The sequence below is a fragment of the Felis catus genome, chromosome D3 (genome assembly GCF_018350175.1).
Source record: "Felis catus isolate Fca126 chromosome D3, F.catus_Fca126_mat1.0, whole genome shotgun sequence".
NCBI lineage: Eukaryota > Metazoa > Chordata > Mammalia > Carnivora > Felidae > Felis > Felis catus.
Window position 1 is genome coordinate 85,134,157 of NC_058379.1, and position 24,229 is coordinate 85,158,385.

General features: G+C 36.7%; 1 long non-coding RNA gene across 3 annotated transcripts; it reads right to left on the reverse strand.

Moving 5' to 3' along the window:
• Positions 1 to 4,596: 4,596 nt before the first annotated feature.
• Positions 4,597 to 18,400, reverse strand: LOC123381102. Of its 3 annotated transcripts, XR_006587622.1 has the most exons (5): positions 12,582 to 18,394; positions 10,606 to 10,769; positions 8,578 to 8,702; positions 8,173 to 8,312; positions 4,597 to 7,443 (listed from the first exon to the last, which is right to left on the reverse strand). It is a non-coding gene; the product is annotated as an uncharacterized LOC123381102 (long non-coding RNA). The 3 variants fall into 3 exon arrangements; XR_006587621.1 differs by having other exon boundaries at positions 8,578 to 10,769; positions 12,582 to 18,400; XR_006587620.1 differs by having other exon boundaries at positions 8,173 to 8,702; positions 12,582 to 18,398.
• Positions 18,401 to 24,229: the final 5,829 nt, after the last annotated feature.

Here is a 24,229-nt window from a genome sequence, read left to right on the forward strand (position 1 = left end):
ATAGCAAGAGATATTTAGACTATATATTTTTTTATTTAAGACAGCTTTTGCAGGGCGTCTGGGTGGCTCAGTCGGTTAAGCATCTGACTCTTGATTTTGGCTCAGGTCGTGATCTCAGCGCTTCGGGAGGTAGAGCCCCACATCACGCTCTGTGCAGACAGTGCAGAGCCTACATGGGATTCTCTCTCTCCCTCTCTCTGTACCTCTTCTGCTCACGCGCTCTCTCTCTCTCCCTCTCAAAATAAACATAACAAAATGAAAGCCTTTGTTACTTTTCTTCTTCTTTTTCATGTTATTATTAGTTAAACCACTTTGTTGAGGTATGATTGACATCCAAAAAGCTGTACACACATAATGTATACAACTCAGTGAGGATAAGTATACAGCCATGAAATCATCACCATCATCAAAACTGTAAACATTCAGTGAGAAAATCCAGAGCAGTGCTTACAATATTTCAAAAAAATAAGTATTGAAAGGAGAAACAAAATAAAATCTTTCCCTAAAGGAGGAGACAGGGAGTATAGCAGAGGACAAACTAGAAGTGAGAATTCTCTTGAAACAACCTTGTAGATATAATTTTATTTTTCAAAATATACAAATTTATTTTTTAGGAAATTAAATGAAAAGTGAATCACTAAAAGTTGAAAAGAAACTAAAATCAATCAAACTAACTGCATATGAAGTTGATAATTCAACAACCTAGAGAAAAATATAATTTCAAAGGAATTTAACAGTATTTTGATTGCAGACCCTTAGAGGAATATTGTCTAAAACTAATAGAGCCTCAAAGAATCTTAAACTGAACTTAGAAGCCTAATTGTTAGTTATAGTATTGCTGTTTTTTTTAATGACTGTTCCAAAATTGGTTTTGGAGGAAGAAGCCAGTGATGATTGTCATTCTAGTATTCACAAGATTGACATACATTTCACGTTTTATTGTGAACATCTTGTATTTTGTTTCACAAAGTTCCTATCCTGTGTGAAACTTAAAAAAATATTTTAATATTTAACTTTTTCCTCTAAATTAATGAATAAAATTGACCTTCAGAAGGGTAAAATACTTTTATTATATGATTTTAAATACCGAAATTCATTACACTAACTGCATTACCATGAGTAGCTTCGGTAAAGTTATGAGGCCCTCAGGAATCCTTCCTAAAAATCTGCTGATTAATGATCCACTCTCTTTGTGAAACCACTTGTTATGCCAAGGGACTAGGCCAAAAAAAGTGAAGAGCAGCCTAGAAAGGAAAACTTCATTTCTAATCCCATTAGAAATCTTCGTTCTACAAACATATCCAACCCACAAGAGATTACAAACTTGCTGTGCTGTAGTGAAGTACATAATTTAAGAAATCCTACATATGAACAGAATATAAAATACATGTGTTAAAATATATTTACAAGTGTAAGAGAAATCCCATCACCATTTTAGCATATTCGATTGAGAGACTTCTTCCCTTATATAGCACCACATTACAGAAATGTGTTGTAGAGAGAATATTATTGTGGTCAGTAGTTGTACCTTGTGACTGTGATACTTCCGAGGTATATAAATGATTTCTTTTGATCTTCATTCCATTCTTATGAATCTTGTTTATCTTAAATATTTCACAAACGAGGAAACTTAGACGAGAGATTTTCTGCCATCACATAGCAGAACAGAAGGTACAGGCAAATGACTTGTTCCTAGGCCTTTGTATTTCAGGGGTCACCACAGCTGTTCTTACTTAGAAATGTTTAGGCAACTACTCGTGCTGTTCACTCCACTCAGATTATAGTTGACTTTTGTTGGTATCTTAAATGATCTGGCTTATCTCACTTTTCATTAGCACCGACTTCTCCTCTGTAGCATTAAAAGTATTGACTACTGATATACCTATTGTAATCTTAATATCATATTGAATGCAAAGGTAACTCCAAAGTCTATTTTAAAATTTAAAATATGGGATCTTAAAACTATGTAAAGTGTTGCTGTCCCTCAAAATCTCAAAAAAATAATTGAAAATGTATAAATAAAATATAAATTTCTATTGAAAAACAGCACCCCATGGGGTGCCTGGGTGGCTCAGTCGGTTAAACGTCCGACTTCAGCTCAGGTCATGATTTCGCTGTCCATGAGTTTGAGCCCCGCATCAGGTTCTATGCCGACAGCTCGGAGACTGTTTCATATTCTGTGTCTCCCTCTATCTGCCCCTCCCCTGCTCATCCTCTGTCTCTCTCTTGCTCTCGAAAATAAATAAAACATTAAAAAATTATGTAAAAACAGCACCCACAACTTAAACACTGCTGGAAAATATCCGATTAAAGACATGACATACCGTACTTGGGGAAGACGACACATTCACAGAACACACACAGTGCCTCGGGGAGAGGAAGTTTCTCACATCCACGTTGTGTTCAGATTCTGCAAACAAGTTCCTGAGCTAATGACAGACTGTAGCATTTGGCTTAGAAATGCTTTAGAAACACATGTCCATATTTTGACAAGCATTTACATACACTTAGTAAATAATTGAAGAGAAAGGGCTAATCGAAGGTCCAGAAGAACACGGTGATTAGCATGCAAAGATGTTCTTGTTGAAAGTGTTGCTCTTAAAATTCTCGTGGCTTGCTCATGTCTATCAGCCAGCCTAGGACAGGAGAAAAGAAACCCACGGCTCTCCACTATTGTCTTCTTATATACCCTTTGTAGAATCCAACAGTTATGCAGTAAAATGGATTCGCAAGGTGTAGCAAATATTCCATCCTGGGACTACTACAAATCCTATTAAATGCAAACAGCTGTATAGCTCTCAAAACCTTTCACTAAACTCCAGGCAACCACTTGATCAACATCATTTCTGCAGATTTCCCCAATGCATTCTTCTGAACCACGCAAGGAAATCTTGTCACGTACTCCACTTCTTGTTTTTCTTCAGTGCTGTCAGCTTTAACTTCTCATTTGACTTACTTGAGTTGATCAGCTCAATTTAATTCCACTCGCCAAACATTACTGAGTCGCTGCTATGCACCAGGTGTGCTTCGAGGTTTCAGTGATATGCCTGTGACAAAGGCAAGTATCTGTATCTGAAGACGAAGACGTGTGAAAACAAACACGCCCCGACCCTTCCCCTTTTCCCTTAGTCCACTGCTTCCCTTTCCTGCTCAACCTTCCTCTCATGGATGGGCACAGAACAGGCTTCTACTGCGAAACACGCAGGCTCTTGTCTCTGCCTACCTGCCAGATCTTCTTCTAGTCCCTAAGTAGCTTCCTTTACTTCTCCGCTGGGACGTAGGTGGGTTAGCATCCCCTCTCTAAGAGTTGATTGCAAGAAGCTCTTGGGACTGTGTTTATTTACAAAGGGAAACAGAGAGGGAGCAAGGGAGCTCAGAAATGAAGCAAGCATTATTTAACTTATTTCACTGGCAAGTGAATAAAAGGACAGTGACTTGGGGTTTCTGGTAGCCACTGGCTCTGCTGGAATGAGTCATGGTTCAAGTATCTCACACCTACAAGATGCTCCATAAACACGGAACCGACGTAAGAATCACAGGGAGTGTTGGGGAAGCTGGGCCACGAAGACCAGCTGCTGTCACAGAAGCAGTGTGCTGGAGGCCAGATCTTGCCTCAGCGTTGTTTTCCTCCAGCTGAGCAGCCCCAGCAGTCCTGGGGGCTTTCCTCCAGCAGGAATGTGCTGAGACAAGCATGGCCATCCTGTGGTCCCATGCCTCCACGTCTACTCCCAGCTCACAGAAACACAAACTGGCCCGACCCTGCCTCCTAGGAGGCAGTGACTGTCTAGGCAGCATGACCCACGGGCTACAGAGAGGATTACATTTCTTAAAAGCCCCAAATATACGATCACTGATCTGAATAAACCAATGATAAAAGTCAGTCTGAGGAATGTGGATATACCACACGCAGTCTATTTCTGATATAGTATTAAGAATTAATATTCTGGGGGTGTTATGCTGAGCTCATTTTTTAGGTTCCTGTATGTTAGATATACCCTCAAGGAGTTATTGGTTACATAGTATGATATTAAGAATCTGCTGTAGGGGCGCCTGGGTGGCGCAGTCGGTTGAGCGTCCGACTTCAGCCAGGTCACGATCTCGCGGTCCGTGAGTTCGAGCCCCGCGTCAGGCTCTGGGCTGATGGCTCGGAGCCTGGAGCCTGTTTCCGATTCTGTGTCTCCTTCTCTCTCTGCCCCTCCCCCGTTCATGCTCTGTCTCTCTCTGTCCCAAAAATAAATAAAAAAACGTTGAAAAAAAAATTAAAAAAAAAAAAAAAGAATCCGCTGTAAAATAAACATAGGAGCTCTCGATGAAGCTCGAATGGCAGAAGAGGGAAGATGGTTGAGGGTGGGAGGTGGGTGAAGGACACAGGAGGTATGAAAATTCTAGTCTCTTGATTTTTGTGATACTTAAAGTCAAAAATATATGCTCTGAGGGGCGCCTGGGTGGCTCAGTCGGTTGGGCGTCCGACTTCGGCTCAGGTCACGATCTCACGGTCCGTGAGTTCGAGCCCCGCGTCGGGCTCTGGGCTGACGGCTCAGAGCCTGGAGCCTGTTTCCGATTCTGTGTCTCCCTCTCTCTCTGCCCCTCCCCCGTTCATGCTCTGTCTCTCTCAGTCTCAAAAATAAATAAACGTTAAAAAAAATAAAAAAAAAATATATGCTCTGATAACAATGTTACACGCACTCTATTGGGAACAAATCTACCGTCGAGGTGTATGCCAAGTGCTATTGGATCATGGAGGAAGGAATAAGGAATTCTTTTAGGTATTCCAAAGAAAGCTTTACAGGAGGGTGGGGTTTTTGCATTGGGGTGGGGGGGCTGTTTGTTTTCTGGACTTGCTTCAGTACTGTCATTCTGGGAATTTTATTCACCATACTCTTATCCTGTATCATTCTAGATCACGATTTTCTCCCTCAAATCCTTACCTTGTTGTGCTGGATTTACTGCATTGGCTGGGACCGCAAGACAGTTTTGAATAACTTAGTTTGGTGGGCATCCTTATCATGTTTCTAACTTCAATAGGGATTTTTCTGCTTCACCATTTAAATTTTCTATTATTATTATTTTTTTCAAACCTGAAGGGGACATTGAATTTTATCAAATGATAATTAGGAATCTATCAAAGTATATACTTACTAAACTCTAAATGCTGCAAATCATTTTAAAAATAATATTGCCTAAAGTAAAGCATTCCAAAATTAGTGGACTAATAGCCATAGCCCATATCCATATTATACTATTAAAACAACTGAGTTTAATTTACTAATATTTTACAGCTACTTTAGTATATTAAATTGATTGATATGTGCTATTTTGTTTTGTTTTGGTGAGTGATCGGGATATTTGTGTCAAGTATATCCAGTATTGATAATCTAGTCTACTAGAAAGAAAGATATTATCCAAATTCTGGTCTCTAGAAAAATTTAAAGAACATAGAAACAGCATATCTCTTCTTTGTGATTTTAGTAGAAATCACCTACACAATTATCTGCTTGGTTGGGTTATAGTTTCTGTTTGCTTTACCTTACACTATCTTATGTATTTGTTCTCTATCTTGCTATTTACTGCTAGCACCCAGAAAGCAAGTACTTTCTTAACGTGGTATCCCTCCAAAGCACCACGTAAATATACGAATAAATACATGCATTCAGTGGGCACTAAATAAGCCATGCCGTAAGAAGTGCGGGGTTTTGTTACCCGCAGAGGCAACTGATACATACCCATGTATATGTTGCCTATGTATGTAATGTAATTATAGACATTTTTAAGAGATAGAATGTAGACAGTGACATTTTAAAACTCTCACACAATCTGACGTTCTGGAAAATCCCTTTGACAATTTTATATATGCCCTTCCAATTACATACGCTTTAGCAAATTTACAGATCATGCCGGCACCTGTTAAAAAGTGCACAGGGGTGTAGTGGGCTGAATGGTGCCCTTGAAAGGCATCAAGTCCTAATCCCTGGAACCTCAGCAATGTCAAAATAGAGGGTAAAGATTTTGCTTATATGGTTAGTTAAGCATCTTGAGGAGCTTTTCCCGGATTAGACGGATTGGTCCCAAATACTTTCACATATGTCCTTATAAGAGCAAGACAGAGGGACTAGAGGGGCAGGCAAAATGAAGACAGAGACAGAGGTTGGAGAGATGGGGCCATAAGCAAAGGAACACCAATGGCTACCAGAAGCTGACAGAGGCAAAGGACAGATTTTCCCTGGAGTCTCCTCTGGAGCTTCCAGAAGGAAAGGCCACTGCCCAACACCTAGATTTCAGACTTCAGTCCTCCACAACTGTGAGAAAACACGTTTCTGTTGTTTTAAGCCACCAAGGTTTTGGTAATTTGTTACAGGACCTGCAAGGAACTGCTACAGGAACAGCGTATTGCCTTAAGCATGCCTCAGGAATATGAGTACCTGTATAGGAGTTCTTCATACGTTTTTACCCTATTTAACCAACATCTATTTCATTAGACATTTAAGCTATTACTAATTTCTCTGTTATTAAAAAAGGCTTAAATGAATACACTACACCTTTTGTATAGTTGGCGGTTAACACAGGTTACGTTAGAAAACAGGGGCCAGAGGGAGGGGGTGGGGTGGGTGGCTCAGTCTATTAAGCATCAGACTCTTGATTTCAGCCCAGGTCTTGATCTCAGGGTCGTGAGTTGTTCATGCTCCATGTTGGGCTCCACACTAGGTGTGAAGCCTACATGCAAAAAAAGAAAAAGAAAAAGAAAAGAAAAACAGGGACTTTAAACAAGCCACTGCCTGACCCACACCTGCAGATATTTTGACCTAATTGCTCTGGTCTGGAGCGAAGTCATAAGTCAAAATTTTTTCAACAAATTATATGACTTTATGAAACATAAATTTTCATGAGAAAATATAGGATTTGACTACTAAATTAACCACATGCTGGCAAATTTATGCAAAGAAATTTCTCAAAACGCCTCATGCACCTCAAGAGCTCTTCACCTTATAGAAAATGTCACCAAAAAATTCAAGTTCCATATAACTCTTAAATGATCGTGACCCCACTGGTGTTTTCAATTTTTGCGTTTCCTATCATTTTATACATGTGCAAACACAGTCATGGGAATGTCTGAGTTACAAGGGCACTCGTGCAGCTGTAGAAAATATAAACGTATGGAAGAAATACGTAACAACTTCATAATTCCGGTGTTTCTTCAGTACCAGGGGCACAATTCAAATAAGACCCTTGAGGCCTCCCGCCTCTCACACCAGTTCGAGATTTGCAGCACTCCCTCGCCGTCCGTCTCGGCTGGGGACCGCTTACTGCAGGATGCGTAGCCAAGCAACTGCCAAAGGGGATGATCAAATGTTGCACCTTGTCAAGGGAAGCACCCAGATGCCAGCTCACTGAAGGCAGCTCTTCCACTGGCTGCGTCTGGTCTCTGGGCAGGTGGTCTTATGTCACCTGCATGGACCATACTGACTTTTGATTTTCACAGAATCAAATTCACAAGATTTTCACAAAATCACAAAATCACAACTTTCACATTATACTAAGAGAGTGGCTTTATAGCGGAACTTGAATTCCTATGCAATTCTCTTTCAAAGAAGCATGAATCTGTTAAATGGTTTTGCATTTATTCCATAAATATGAAGTTGAAATAAATGGGTGGCTGCAGCTATTATGGCCTTGTTAGACAAACAATGGAACAAGGAATTATTTGACCATTATATAGCAGATTAGGAACACATCTGAGACAAGTTGTCAGACCTTTTATAAATACCAAGAATAATTATATTCATATTCCATATATCCTTTGCCTTGTGAAAATACTGCATAAAACGTTAATTGTTATTAATTATAATAATGTAAAATTGAGTTTGGGAAGGTGCAATTAGAGATTGTGCATTTTTACCTAAATCTTTGTATATCTACAGATACCCAACTACAGAATAAAATCATTAAGAAGTAAAACCTTGCACTGAGACTGGATTTTTTTGGTCATACATAGTAGGCTTATATTTTTTATGTATGATTTTTCTACATGCAAATTCAACACATAATCATTATAGAAAAATTACCAATAGTAAAAAAAAAAAAAAAGAAACCCACCTTTGGTTAATAAATATTTCCCAAAAGGAGCATAATTTACAGATCACAACCTGATCATGAACCACACCCACTGAATCCTACCTCTGTCAGGGCAGAGCTATCTCTCCAGGTCCCCCACGTGCTTCAAATTGTCCAGAGTGCCATCCTCTGTCCTGGAGGCTTGTACATGTCCTGAACTTGGGGCTGGGAGGCTGCCTGCATGGGCTCGGCTCCACAAATGCCTGTGCATTGTTTCAGGACACAGACACACATCATTTCACACCAAACAAATGATACTTGCATGGAACAAGTATCTTTGGGGAACAAACCAGACAGACAACTCATTACTCGACTTCCCACACTCCTGGTGTGAGGAAGGACAGCGCTGCTTCTGCCAGAGTCTCATGGTTTCTGCACTTCAGCTCCCCTTCCTGCCCACCAATGGTGTTGTCTTATTTGGTCTCTCAGTGCAGTGTTGTGTACACACACCTCAGTCCTCTCTCTTACCCTGAGATCTGCAACCTGCCGACGTGGTAATTCAGTTTGTAGTCATTGTTTTTCTGACTTTGCAGGGAATGACTTACAGCTGAAGAATTCCACCCACGAAGACACAGGGAGAAATTTCAGGAGGGCTGGAAAGAAAAGCACATCTGTTCGTACTTAAAAATGTTTTCTTCCCAAAAGTGTAAGGATGCCTTGTAACTTATGTGAAAAGTTCCTCATACATGTATGTAAGATTTTATTTTAATGTTAGAAAGAATTGGAAGCATAAAATAAGAATTACAGAATGTTCCTTTCATATTTGACAAAAGAATTTCCTGATTCCTAGTAAGAAGTTGGCATCAGATTGGATTATATGTGTGGTGTTAAAATATGAATACACATTCACATGGTGAAACTATAAATAAATGAGTGTAATTAGTAAAGACAGGAAGAAAAGGGAACTATGTTTACGGACTGGGCAACTTTAGGATAATCACAGGCATCCAGGAAAAACCTGACAGCTACACCTGACCAGCCCTAAAGATCAATGGAGAAGTGAGAAGTGTCACAGCCAGAATACCTTTTAAAACATCTTCTTATGTACAGATAGTCTCACAAAGCATCTATGTTTTGTACATGAATGCATTTTATAAAAACATTCGTATTCATACAGAAAAATACATATTTGAAGTTTGAATAAATCTATATCTCTTTTTTAATGTTCCTATCTCTTAGCTTGGATCCCACTAAAAGCAGAGCCCAAGACAAGGACTTGGGTGAAGATTGGATAAATGTAATATATTTGAGAAAAGGAAGCACACAATTAAGGTTATACCTGATGTACAATCATAGAAGGCAATTAGTGAATAGAGTCCAGCAAGAAAAAAGGATAAAAACTTGTCTACAAATAAAAATAGTTAATGGTAAGATTAAGAAATTTTTGGCAGGAATGTGCCCAAAGTTACTTAATGTTTTACTGATTCTGTGGTATGTTGGAATATGATGCTTTAATGTAAAACATTAAACAAAATACTAATATAAAGTCTTCAAATCTCTTAGGCTGCCGGTTCTGCAATTCTCTAGCTATGTGGCTTTTGATATTGATTCAAATTTCTCTGAAATATTAGGGAATTTTATTAGCTGATCTGTATGTTTCTTTGTGGAACTATGTTTTATGGTTTTACATAGGTAAACTGGATTTGAGTACTTTAAGGAATACGTCAGTAAGTAACATTGGTCATGTAAAATGTTCTTTCCATAACCATGAAAAAGTATTTTAGAAAGACAAAGAGAATGTACATCTACCTCTAAAAACCTGATAATCTCATTTTAAGTGGTATATAGAGCAAAGCGCTACATTAATTTCATTGTGTGTGCTCAAAGTATTCTCAAAACGTTTGGTGCTTTTCAAGTACCACCCTAAAATACTTACAGATCCTTTCCTCGTTTCTGATATATAGTCTGTTTTTGTAGTCGCAGGTTTTCAATTGTTGCTTATATCTCAGTTTTTCACTTAAATCAATATTAAATCTTTCTATTAAGCATTGGTATTTAGTAATAACACTATTCCTTATCTTATTTTTGTGCAAATTCCAAAAGCGCATGTTTTTTTTTTATCCTTTTCCAAAATCCACAGTCGAAAGTCAAAAAAGAGGATTAATGGACAGCTTTGAAAATGATGAAGGTGAAACTTTTAGCCCATGGAGAAGTGTAATTGTGTAACTTTTGTATGTATGAGGAGATAAACATGTGCCTTTTTGTATTCTGTGTTAAGTATATTTTAAACTTCCGAGGAATTAAAATTGTTTTCTTTATTCACAGTAAAAGGATATGAAAGATACATTTAAAGTTACCACGCAAGTTAATACTTTTGGTTCTGTATCTTAGATATTCAACACAAATTAGGAATCTTCCTCTTTAGTGGGAAGCTGTCCACTTGGTATTTTCTACTTGAGGTTCTAATAAAGAACGGGAGGTGAAAGCAGAAGGAAAATAAAAATGAAGCAGAAATCAACCAGGATCACCATCATGCAATGGTAGGAGTCTTCATACCTGGGTAAATAATCCGAAGGAAAACAACCCCTAAGACATTGGAAAACCACCAGATGGTTGGTTACTATGAGCAACTCGATTAGGACAACAGGGAGATCGTCTCAATTAGCGTGAAGTTGAAGTAGCATTGCTAACTCTTCAAATGTATCATAACCCGTGTCTGACTTTAAAGAGAAAAACAACAGATAAGGAGGGAAACTGAAAGACTTGTCACCATAAGGCATAATAATGCATGGCAGATCATCTCAAACATATTTTGCAATATTATATAATGATATTTTTGTAAATATCGCAATTAAGTAAGTGTAATAACTAAATACACACATTCTACCTAAATATTAATTTTACTACTTTGTATACATAAACAAGTAATCTAGGATTTGATCTGTCTTGAATTATTAAAAAGCAAGTTAATTATATGCTAACTTTAGAACAGAAGCACATTCCTATGAATCAACACTGGATACATTACATGCAGCTAAGGAAATAACAGCATTAGATGATGGCATGGTAATAGAAACTAACACACTTATGAGAGACTTTACTACACAGAAACAAATAATTTTAGCTAAGAAACAAGTAAAACACAACCTACAAATGATAAAACCCTTCTATCTCATTCTGTAAGATTTACCAAATTCTGGCACACAACCAGACAATAAGGGCACACACAAAAAACACACAAAGTGCCCTCGATAAGTTTCATTTATGAATACAGACGCAAAAATCCTAAATATAATAGTAACACATCAAATCTAGCAGCATATTGAAAGAAAAATACACCAGAATTGAAGAAGTTAAACAAAAATGCAAAGATGTTCAGAAGGTTAAAAATATATATTATTGTAATTTACCATATGAACTAATTTTAGGAAATAAGCATGTGATATTCTCCCTAAATGACAAGAAAGCACTTGGTGAAATTGAGCAAACATTCCCAACTCCAAAAATGAAAACAAAAACTCCAGTGTTCCCTTAATTTGATAATGGTTATACAGCAACCCAATAACAAATAATATAACTACTAAAGAAAACTAGAAGAATTTCATTAAGTCCAGGAAAAAAATTAAGGATGGACATTATTATCATTATTTCGCATTTCCCTAGAATTCCAGCAAATGCAAGAAGAATATAAAACTAAATAAAGTTTAAATTATTGGAAAAATAATCCAAACTAGCATTACTAGTAAATAATTTAATTGCCCACCTAAAAATCCAAAAGGATTAGCTTAGCTATAATAACAATTAAGAGCACTCAGTAACATGACTAAATATAAAATCAATAGGCAAAAATCAATAAATACCTATAAAATAGCAATATTTAATTAAAAACCAGTGAAAGGAAAGCTCAATTTACAATAGTAGATAAACTATGTCATACATAGGAACAAACAGAAGTGTCTAAAAACTTGATGAAGAAAATTATAAAACTTCATTAGAAAATTTAAAAGTCTGAATCCAAGGAAAGACATATTTTGTTTGCGGATTTGAAGACTCAACTTTTTCAACTCGTTGTGTATTTCAGTCTCCTGAATTTACTTATTCAATGAAAATCTCCATAGTATTTTTAAATGAGAACTTGACAAGATGATCCCAATTTTCACTTGAAAAAAATAAATGGGAACTGTCGGTTTTATTTTATAAGAACTATGAGGAACAATTTGCCCTAACATTTGTTAAAACAGACTCAAAAGTTACTGAAAGAAGTTAAAGTATGATACCAGAATAAGAATAGATAAATATATCAAGGTAACAGAATTGAAAGTACGAAAGAAGACACAAGGATATATGGAATTTCATTGTAGACAAAGGTGTTATTTCAAATAAATAAACTTGAATATGAGATTAGGAGACACACACTCATACACACCATTTCAATCCTCAATTCACACCGTTTGCAAAGTGAATTCTAGGCAGGATAATAAGGTCTAAAAAACTATGAGAAAACAAAGAACAATACTGATCTAACCTCTTACCTTACAAAAGATTAATGGCAAAAGCCGTAAGCAGAAGATTGACAAATCTGAAGACATAATAATATGAAGCTGCCATGGTGCAAAAGACAATACAAAGTGAGAAGAGAAAAATGCAGAGAAACATGCACAACAAAGGCTGATACTCATAGAAGAATCATCTTCAAAACCAACGAGAAAAAAGATAAACCTTGCAACAGAAGATTCATAACAGGAACAAGTCAGAAAAACAAAAGGAAACATCATCATGAGTAATCAGACGAATGCAGATTGAGGCCACGAGATACTACATCTTGTCCATCAGGTAAATGTAAGTGATGAATTACTGGGTTCTACTCCTGAAACCAATACTACACGGTATGTTAACTAATGTGAATTTAAATAAATTTGTTAAAAAAAATTAAATAATTTGAGGAAAAAAGTGTAAAGGCTGATTACAACTGGTGTTGGTAACAGTGTGGAAATTTTCACCTCCAATTTTTAAGAGTTCTAGATGGACAATTTGACAAAATATGTCAATAAAAACATGTATTACTTTTTATTCACTACATCCACTTTTGAAAATCTTGTAAGACCATTCACTTTACAAGGTGTGTAAAACCAAGAATTTCCAAAGCCATATCTATAAATAGAATCTTTAAATAATATGTTGTGAGCCATACTATAAACCTGAGAAAGAAGTAAAACTCATTGTCTATATGAAAAGATCTGGAAAATATAATGTTACTCAAAATGTATGTTCTACTTAGAGAAAACAAGGATAGTTACAGAAAATGTTAAAATATAAGCTATTCACTCCATCACTGCCTAGTGGATGCTATCTGCCCTGCTGTGCTTTCTCTCATACCTATAGAACGCAGACAAAACTCATTAAAGAGGAAATTAATTGGAGGGACACTCATTTCTCTGCACAAATCTTAAATCTACCTGTTTGTTATGTGCTTTGTACCAGGAGCCAGGACAAGAAAGGAGAGAGAAAACAAAAATGAGTAAGATTCACTATTATAGTCCTGGTGAAATAAAAACTTGCATTGTAAAATGGGGAATAAAAGCAGGGCACAAATAAGTATGAAATAAAGCTGTGTGAAATGGTCTTGAGAGAGAAATCATATCAAGCTGGGCTTCATGAAAGCCAGGCCCTGAGCGAATGCTAGACATCTGAAAGGCTGGGCCAGGGCGAGTGCAAATTTCAGACAAAGGGAACGGCATGAGATAAGCTGAGATGTGTGGGGTATATAATTAGAGCAGGGTGTTGCCACATCCTGCCAGAGCACTGAGTGTACAAAGTTGTGGATGACAAAGCCGAACAAGAGAAGCCGACTGTCGTCTGATATGGAAGGTCATCAACATTTCAACAATTCACAGCTTAACACCCCTGAAGACGGCTGTGTTTTTGCTAGCATAGCAGGGACTTAGCAATGGGTAGCACTCAAGCGGGGTAGGAGGGAGGAGAGATGCCATCAATGAAAGCAATCCAGCTTCTCTCCTTTGTCTTCCTTCCCTCCCACATACATACTTTATTTTCTCAACGTTTTTCCAAAGATTTTATTTCTAAGCACTTAGATTTTTAATGTCCTAAGTCTTGTATTTTTAATTTCCTAAGAAAAATCTTGTATTATCCCAATAGTGGTTTTTAACCACCCACACAGTAAGTAGAATAGAATAATTTTAGATTATCTCTGTAAGAAAACTTAAAGATCATTCAATGCAAGCGAACCACTTCTTTCACAGGTGAGGAAATTAAGGCATAGTTCTTGATAAAATGATTCATAATAAAAACTAACCATATACCTTGCCTTAGGTATAGCAAACAGGTCTCTAGCATTGTGTAAGAAAAAGTAGAGCTTTTGTTTTAAAGGAAATCACTCTGAACTAAAGACAAATAATAAATGAGTGTTGCCACTACTTGGGGTTGCTATGATAAAATGTAACTTTTTGACAGGAGACATTGAACTGCATTGAAACTGAACATCTTGCCCCAATTGGACTTATTTGGTACAAAATACACTATTTTTTTTGAAACTGGCTATTTGAAATTCTCCCTTTAAGCTCAACGAAGCAGACAGTTGATTCTGTGGAAGGAAGAAAAAAGACACATAGATTATTAATGGGTGAAAGAGATTAACTCTGATGGTGGGTTCAATTTCCATTTGGGAGCACAAGAAAAAGCAAGTTAAAACTATTTCTTTCATTGAAAATCACAGTATTTCATTTAAGAGAAATGGCTTTGTACTAGACTGGTAAAGAAATAAAGAATGAGAGGTAATGTACAATAGCAGGCTTGAATGAGAAAAAAAGTTTCTCAGCTAGAACCAAGTTGGGAAGTTTTACTTCGCTCAAGGATTTTTGAAATCTTGAACTTGAAAGAATAACATAGGTGGCAGCTTTTCCTGTTTAAACTATTCATCTTTATTCCCATATCACGCAAAGAAAAATCCAGTAATTAAGCCCATAGAGGTAACACAATTCCCATCAGAGATTATACAGAAAATGACTCTGGCAACTGAACATGCCATCCTACATAAAGTTTTCCCTGTTCCAAAGCTTGCATGGTCTTGTTTGGACATAGGAAGTAAGCTTGCTACCCTATCCACTTCTCTCCACATAATGGAAACCGCTCTGCCATATACGCACACAAAAAGGAAAAAAGAAAAGAAACTGACACCACTGGCTGACTTTGCCACAGACCAATACCTATTTTGAAAATTCTGGTGCTTTTTGACACTAATTTTCCCCGAATAGAGAAGAACCTTGGAATTCTAGCCTTTAAAATAATATGATTATATTTATTACCATTAAACTGAGGGCAAAAATGAATTCTAATAAAAATTTTTCCATGTGTTTTATCACAGATACCAATTTATTAAAAATCCCCCCAAATTTACTTACAATAGCCACCATGCACGCACATGTAGAGTAACACTCTCACTGACCTGAACATTAATAACACAGAAAGGTATTACAGAACTCTGTACATTAAAATTAGCAGCTCAACGAAATGGAAAATTGACAGTACTTTAACACCTGGGTGAATAGCATAGTTTTCCAAAGACGGAGTTTTCCTCTTTCCAAGAAAGGCCTACATTCTCAAGGAACTCTAAAGGATCCTAAAGGAATGAATGTCTAAATGGCAACCGTCTCTTGGGAAATTGTATAGCATCAAAATTGTGATCCAGGAAAACTTGTTCGCATTTTAGAAAATGTCTTCATAAACCTGTTGTATTTTTTCTAACACTGTAACTTCAGGAAGTGTTTATTGATGTGAACGTTCATTATCAAAGTATTTACTGAGTAACTGCTCTATGTCAGCCAGACTTTTAATAGGTGTTAAGCTAAATAAACCATTCTCTTTCCTTATAGGAGGAGCCTACACAGTAGGAGGAAAAGGGGGATCAGATATCCTAACAAATAGCTCAGCTGTAAACACAATAACAGGCATCAGGGGCGTCAGGTACAGTCCAATGCCCTCTACTCTTCCAACACTGGTTCCCAAGGGACTCGGCAGAATAATATGGTAGGAAGCCAGATTTTAATATACATTTTTTTAAACATAAAATGAAGTAATTTGGGAACAAGAGATTTCAAAATTATTGTCATTGATGATCTATCTGGTTGCTTAAGCTTTATCTTGTATGCATATGTTTGATATATTTTTAAATTTGGTTTCTTCTTTTTCCTCCTTCCAAAGTTACAGAAAGGAGTTTTTCCCTTGTCAGATTTCTATGCACTTGTATTGACTTTGATGACATTTTATATTGCTTCATTATTATTAAACCACCTAAAATCACTTTACATTTGTTATATTTCAAGATGCCTCGGGAGACTAACACAGATGTGTCTTGTGAAAACACAACAAAAAGTGCCAGCTGCTAGCCATAACACTGGGCATGTTAATTAACTGCTCTGTGCCTTGGACTTCTCCTCTGAAAACTGGGGGTAATATTAGTACTTGCCTCATAGCATTAGCATGAGAATAAAGGGCAAAGTGCTAATAAGTAGTCACATTTCTAAGATATTTTATCTGGATAATATTTTAATTCAAGTTTTTCTTTTAATATTTTAGCTATGTTAGATTATAAGTTTTTATGAATAAGTGAAGAGTCATGCTTTGGGGGAAGAAGCTCATGTCAAAGATAATGCTTCTTGAAAAAATCTGTAGTTATCTTAGGTGCTGACGAATAGGATTCTGACAGCTCACCTCACACTTGGTAAAACTGTTTTGTTACCAAACCACTGATAAACAGATGCCCCTGAACAGCTTCATCATATGATGATAAGCTATACTCTAGCTAATTCTATTTAGGAAATTAAAAGAAATGAGTTAAAAATCGACAACATCTGGAATAATACTCATTATAGTGCATCTATAATATTAAAACAATCCATCATCAGTAATCAAATTATGATGTATATCAACTTCAGATACTATAAAACTATGAATTATTGATAATATTACAAAGATTAACAATATGAAAAAAATTTAATGATTTAATGTTAATGACATGTACAGCAATATAAAAACATGCACTTAGACAGGAGATACGTTATTGTAATTATGAAGTTATGAGTGACATTTCAATTAATGAAACTGAAATATTTTTCCTACCAATAAAAATATTGTTAAATAAAAACGGCAGAACTATTGAAACTATTCTGTTCCAATACAGAATACATTTATTCTGCATTCCATTATTATTATCCTACACCTGGAGGAAATTAAACAGTTTAGGTAGTGGGTTTTCTGTATCCTCTGAATAAAAGAAAATGGGTGTAATTGCTGTAATTCAAATAATGTCATATAATCTTGTTTGTTTAATATGTTCATATTTTGGACCCATTATTAGCAGAAACATCTTTTTGTCTAGAAGCGATTAAAGTTAAGGAGGTAGAAAGCAATGACATTTATCCTCTTGATTTCTGTTGATTTTGAAGCAAGTGGAATTTTTCTTTAGATATTAAAAAAAGACTTTAATACACAACAAACACTTATGCTCTTTCTATAAATCCCAGTAAAATCAATAAAACCGAGCACATAAGCCACTTTCAAAGAAGATTCATCTCATGGTTGGTTGTTTTGTTGTTGTTGTTTTCATCTTTGTCCCTTTGTGGGGATATAGTCTTCCGGGTACAAAACTTAGTCCTTGTTTTCAAGTGGGTCCCAGTTAATTGAAGGGATCACAGCACATCAAATTGCTTTATTTTTTCTTGTTATATTACACTTAACACGGGGAAGAATTTCAGTGGAGTGTTAGAGCTAGCTTGCCCTGGCTCATAAGAAGCCAACTGCTAAATTTTCAGAAGTGTTGCAAACTGGATGTCAAACCATTGTTAGTTGAGATGGACCACTGGGAAAGCATTTACACCAAAGAAACTGTCAAACCTACAAACCAATGCCCTAATCTTCTGGTGGTGCTTAAACAACTACCAGCCAGAGGATGTCTACATATAAGATTTTTATGAGTGTATCATTTAACTCAATGGGTCCTCCATGTGAGACATTTCATGCAATCACATCCCTGGAGTGAGAGCACAGACTGTCAGAGTGGCTTCCACTCTCTGGTCAGTACTGTGGGCCACTTCCTTTCCCAGGAAAACCCTGACCCCTTGGAAGAAGCATTCTTCCCTGGAAACTTCTTTACCTTATTTAGGAGCTTTCTGCAGCGATGAAAAAGGAAAAAAAATTTAAAAAAAAAAAGAAAAAAGAAAAACACACACGCAAAAACAAAACAAACACCACAATCAACTCAAAAGATGAGTTGTGCCAAAATTAGAGTCACCTGTCAGTCTATCAGTCAAAAATCTATTAATCTTGCTTCTGAAATACAGATTTAAGATTATTGCCCTTGGGGCGCCTGGGTGGCGCAGTCGGTTAAGCGTCCGACTTCAGCCAGGTCACGATCTCGCGGTCCGGGAGTTCGAGCCCCGCGTCGGGCTCTGGGCTGATGGCTCGGAGCCTGGAGCCTGTTTCCGATTCTGTGTCTCCCTCTCTCTCTGCCCCTCCCCCATTCATGCTCTGTCTCTCTCTGTCCCAAAAATAAAAAAAAAAAAAAAAAAAAAAAAAAAAAAAAAAATAAAAAAAAAAAAAAGATTATTGCCCTTGATGATAATGAAGCCTTACATTGTCATAAAATACCTTTTAACTCTCCAAAGAAAGAAGAAATCATATTCAATGTTGTTTTACTATTTTCTATATTTTATGTCTTTATAAATCAGTTATCCATGGACATGTTAATTGCAGATAATCATTGGTTATGCTGGATAAAAGAAAATTTATTCTTTTAAAAATACATTTACAATTTACTATCTAGAAAAATGAAGAGAATGGTAGTTTTCCTTTACTTTTTGTTACAAGATGATATGAGAATGATAAATTATGTTTGAGTACACTTGGTGTAGTACTGCTCTTCTGACAGATGAGTAGTAGAGGTGATTGAACTGATGTCAACACTTTCCTAGTTTCTGGAAGAACGTATAAACTAATACACAGACACACACACACACACACACACACACACACACACACACACCCCTCAGGAGCTAGAAATATGTTTCATGCTAGGAAGACTATTTTAGGACAAGGTCACATAAAAAGCCAAGATTTATCTTCCTATTAGTTTGTGGTAGGAGTCACTTAACTTGGTTGTAAAATAAAACTAATGGGTACTAACTAATCTCAAAAGTGCTTAAATCCCCAAGTAGTAAATACTTCTAAAGGCCTGGGGAAACTTTACTACAAGAAAGGGATTAACAATTATTTACTTTGTGATGGTAAGGTGCATTGTGTAATAGGTATATCCAAACAAGAAGCGTTTTATTGTTATTATTTATTCATCTAAAAATACATGAAATCACAAAGAATCATTTTGCTACCACTAAAGCTATAACTCTGCTTATATAAATACTATCACTGTAACAAGAATAATCTCAGCTTGAATTCTGTTGTAATTTTTAAATGAGTTAGAAAAAAAAAGCAGCCCCTGACATTGGGAGCTAGTATCTCTCTCACAGCTAAGCTATGTTGAAAAGGATGTTAAATTAAATATGTTTAAAATATATAAAGGTATAAAAGGAATAATCAAACCATAAAACAAAAGTGGAAGTAATGAAATAAGAGGGAATATGAAGAAGGACCAGGTAGAAAACCTAAAAGGAAAAACATAGTCACTGAAACAAAAAGGATAACGGATGGATTATGCAGAGGCCAGACATAGGTAAAGAGAAAATTAGGATCTAAAAAAGGCAGATCAAAAGAAATTACCAGAATGCCACAGATAGATATAATAAAAAATATGAAAAATCTCAAAGACTAGAGAAATATAAAACTGATCATAAAGCTTCAATATTCATTGAAGAGGAACTTCCTCCCCTCCCCCCCCCCAAAAAAAAACAGTTGAGAGAATTAAGAGTATTTGGCTGCTAATTTTCCAGAATTGAACAATAATATGACCTCTCAGACTGGAAAAGTTTGTATATTATCTCATTTAACTCTCACAACATTTGGATTAAGAATTACTTGTGGTGAAGAAAATAAGCACAGAGAGGATTAAGTGAACTGATTAAACCCACTCCATGACCAAGTGGTAGATGGTTCATCTATCTGATGCCCAACACTGTCCCTTCCCTGTGAGGTGCCTATAGTTTGGTCAGTTACATCACCATGTGTCTCACGGTGATGTCCAGGCCTAATTCAAATACCCTCTACCTTCCCAACTATTTATTTGCTGTGATTACCTGCGCAGACCAAATAAACTCCAGAGATACGGCATTTGAAAAGATAAACGAGATTAAGCTTAATCTGGGCAAGTAAAGAGTCAAAAGCATAAACATAATCATTTTTCACAACAGAGTAATTAAATACTTTTAGCTAGAAAATGGTCCATTTTGGGAGAACCTTGAGGTGATACTAAGATGTTTGAATTTAAATTTGAATCTGAACACGAACTATTTCTGCAGTTTGCCTCAAGTTCCTTGAGACATGGGCAAGTTTTATCTCGTTTCCACAACAGCACCAACAATGTGGTAGGCACGGGAGAGACCCAGTGTTAGATGGATGAGGAGCTGGAGGATGAGGCCCTGTGGAAAACCCAAACATAGGGACTAGACAGAAAAGGGAGCCAAGTAAGAAGACAGAGAAGAGGGGCGCCCGGGTGGCTCAGTCAATTAAGCACCTGACTCTTGATCTCAGCTCAGGTCATGATCTCACAGTTCGTGGTACTGAGTGCTGACAGCACAGAGCCTTCTTGGGATTCTCTCTCTTCCTCTCTCTCTCTCTCTCTCTCTCTCTGCCTCTCACCGGTTTGCATTCTCTCTCTCTCAAGGTAAGTAAACATTAGAAAAAAGAAAAGAGAGAAGAGTTCAAAGAGATAAAAATATCATATAGCATTAAAGAAGTTAAAAGAGAATCTACGAAAGAGGGAGCATTAATCAGCGTCCAATGTCTCGGAGAGGGAAAAGTGATCAAGGTCTGCAAAAGAGCATTAGATGTGGTAACAGAAAAGTAATGGACTCTATACGGAATATTTTCAGTAGAGTGTGAAGAAGAGAAACCAGGTACAAGGTATACTCTTTTCCTTCTAGGAAATTACAACCCAGTTGGGAGGATAAAATGTGAACAAATGTAATAAAGCTATAAGAGTTATGAACCACAACATTTTTAGAACTTCGACAATCTGCGTTTATTGTTAGATTCTGTAAAATCATCTCCACAGACTCCGAAAAACATAGAAAAATAATCCAATTAAGAGACTATTTTGAGATAGAGATAATCAACACTAGAAAGATAGAATATTGTAATTAAACTTATACTGTCTGGTATAGTTAACTGAAACAATAACCTTTAATCAGATAATCTTCCTAGATTTAACGATTCATAGTATAGAACCTATTCCTAGTAAAAGTAAATATACATTCACAATGGTCACTTTAGAAATATTATTTTTCTGTCTGAAAACTTAAAGAAGAATAAGTTTAATAAGGACAATGTTACTTCCTTGTTATTTTTAGAAGTTTGAATTTGTGAGCACATTTCCCTTAAAAATAGGGGTTTTTTTGGGGGAGGGGGTGCCCGGGGGGCTCAATCGGTTGAGCGTCCGACTTCGGCTCACGTCATGATGCCCCAGTTCGTGGGTTCGAGCCCCGCGTTGGGCTCTGTGCTGACAGCTCGGAGCCTGGAGCTTGCTTCGGATTCTGTGTCTCCCTCTCTCTGCCCCATCCCCACTCATGCTCTGTTTCTCTCTGTCTTAAAAATAAATAAAACGTTTATAAAAAAACGTTTTTTTTCTAAGACTTACAGAAATTTTTTTTTATTTTTTTAATGTTCTTTTTCAAAAGGCACAGTCTTCACTCATGACGTTATCATTCATATTCTTTCCTTGCAACAGTAACATTGAGCAGTTTTTTACATATGCAAATACAGGGTATACACACTGTATGTACATGCCCATATGCACAGCCCACACAGGGTAAGGATTTCTCTCCTGGGGCCTGAGTAGGAAAATTAGTTAGAAAAAAGGTTAGTATGCTAACCTTTTCAACCCAGGCCAAGAAGAATAAACCAAGAAATATGTATAATTGGTATTAGTGAGGAAGATTCTAATTAACTTCTCAGCAAGGCAAATGAGTTTTATCAGCATAAGTTTCTTATAAATAAGATCTGTTTATACTCCCACATGCTTTCTTCTTTGAAAATCAAAGCTCTCAAGAGAGAAGCAGCCCACAGCTACATTCAAGTCTAATATAACAACAGAAAATAAATCAGAGACATGGAGTTTGCTTTTACAGAGAAAAATAACTATAACTTAATGTTTGCAAATATAGCAAGTGACCAACTGATTTTTTTCTGAATTTTCCACTTCTCTCAATTAATGCTTTTATGTTATTTTTCCTTTCTATACCCAAATTGTCATGTTTCATACTAACTTTTAAGAATCAAAGCCTTCAGTTCTGTGTAGAACATGGTCTCAGCAGTTCTTACTTAAGAGTGCACATCAACACCAAATGGGAAACTTTTTCCAAATATGTATACATAGTGGGCTTGTCTGTAATTAGAACAATCCCCAGTTTTATTCCCTTACAAAACTCTGGGTCAGAACCACTTGTATAAAGTATTGAGAAACTACCAGTATCGCCAACAAATACATCAATGAGTCAATGGATAACTTGCTTTAATTGTTTGGATTCTTAAAAGTTTACTTTTGCATGTAAATAATGTGAATTAGATGTTAAGGGTACACCTTCACCCTTTTCAGTTGTCAGAAAGAACTGCTTTATTTTCATCTACGTTTAAATAATCTCCATATTAAAAACAAGAAGGTGGGGTGCCTGGTGGCTCAGTTGGTTAAGCATCAGACTTCAGCTCAGGTCATGATCTCAAGGTTCCTGGGTTCAAGCCCTGCCTGAGGCTCTGTGCTGACAGCTCGGAGCCTGGAGCCTGCTTCAGATTCTGTGTCTCCCTCTCTCTCTGCCCCTCCCCCACTCACACTCTGTTTCTCTCTCAAAAACAAATAAACTTTAAAAAATAATTTTTAAAAACAAGAAGGCATCCTGAAATTTACTGGTCCCTTCAGCCATCTACTCCTCTCTCCACATTTTTAATAGGTCTTGAGAAAGTTGTCTATCTGGTTGCTTTTACTTCTCCTTCCTCAAGACAGTAAAAATGACCTCTGACCTCACAACTTCAGCATTTACCAATATTTACATATTCCTATAGCAGATTAAGGTTGTCGTGCAGAAAGTTCAAAGACAACACACAAAAGACCATGCAGTGATGAGGGCTAGCTGCTCCTATGGAGCAGGACCTAGAATCTGAGAGGTTGGGTTGGTAACAAGGGTTCACCAGAAGACCCGCTGGTATAAACCTGTATCATATTTCTAATGAACTTGACCAAAGCTTTTCTCCTCTAGATCCCAGGTGTTGGTCATATGTTGTCTTAAGATTGCCTGAGTTATTCAGGAAACGACAGAGGATACTTGAACTAAAATGCAGTCCCCATTGAATGACAGCTGTCTTTTTTGGTTGGTTTGTTTGCTGATATTTAATGCACAGCGAGTTTTTCCAGAGGAACAACCTTTTGTTAGGTCATTGATTTTTATTTCAGGGGATAGATAACAATTTTAAGCTATGGAGAGAGTGTGGGTAGGGTCAGAGGCTGAATCCTTTTAGGAAAGATGTGGACACACAGCTAAACACCTGGCAAGTGTAGAAATACCAGTGAAGACACACTCGATTTCGGCACACGGTGAAACCTCCGACCTGAAAATAACTTGCTAATCTGAATTACAAATCTACTGATGCTCTGTGACTCCAAGCAAATGCTTTTTATATGTTGTAAGCCAGTCTCTACACATACAAGAAAGAAGTAATGAGATTAAATCTGGCCTTCCAGGGATGTTGGAAAGATAAATGAGGTAATATTTCAAAAAGTGTGAAGCATTTCCTTAGAAGAAAATTATTGTATTTATCTAAGGAATAAATGTAATTATAAGATGGTCCTCTTGTTATGAATTGACCTAATAGGACCTAAATCTCAGGGAAGAATTTGGCATTACTGATGTAGGACTAGTGAAAACCGAGGGATATAAGAACAACTGTGTTACAGCATTTTTATTCATCAAACCACCATATATTTATACACACACACACACACACACAC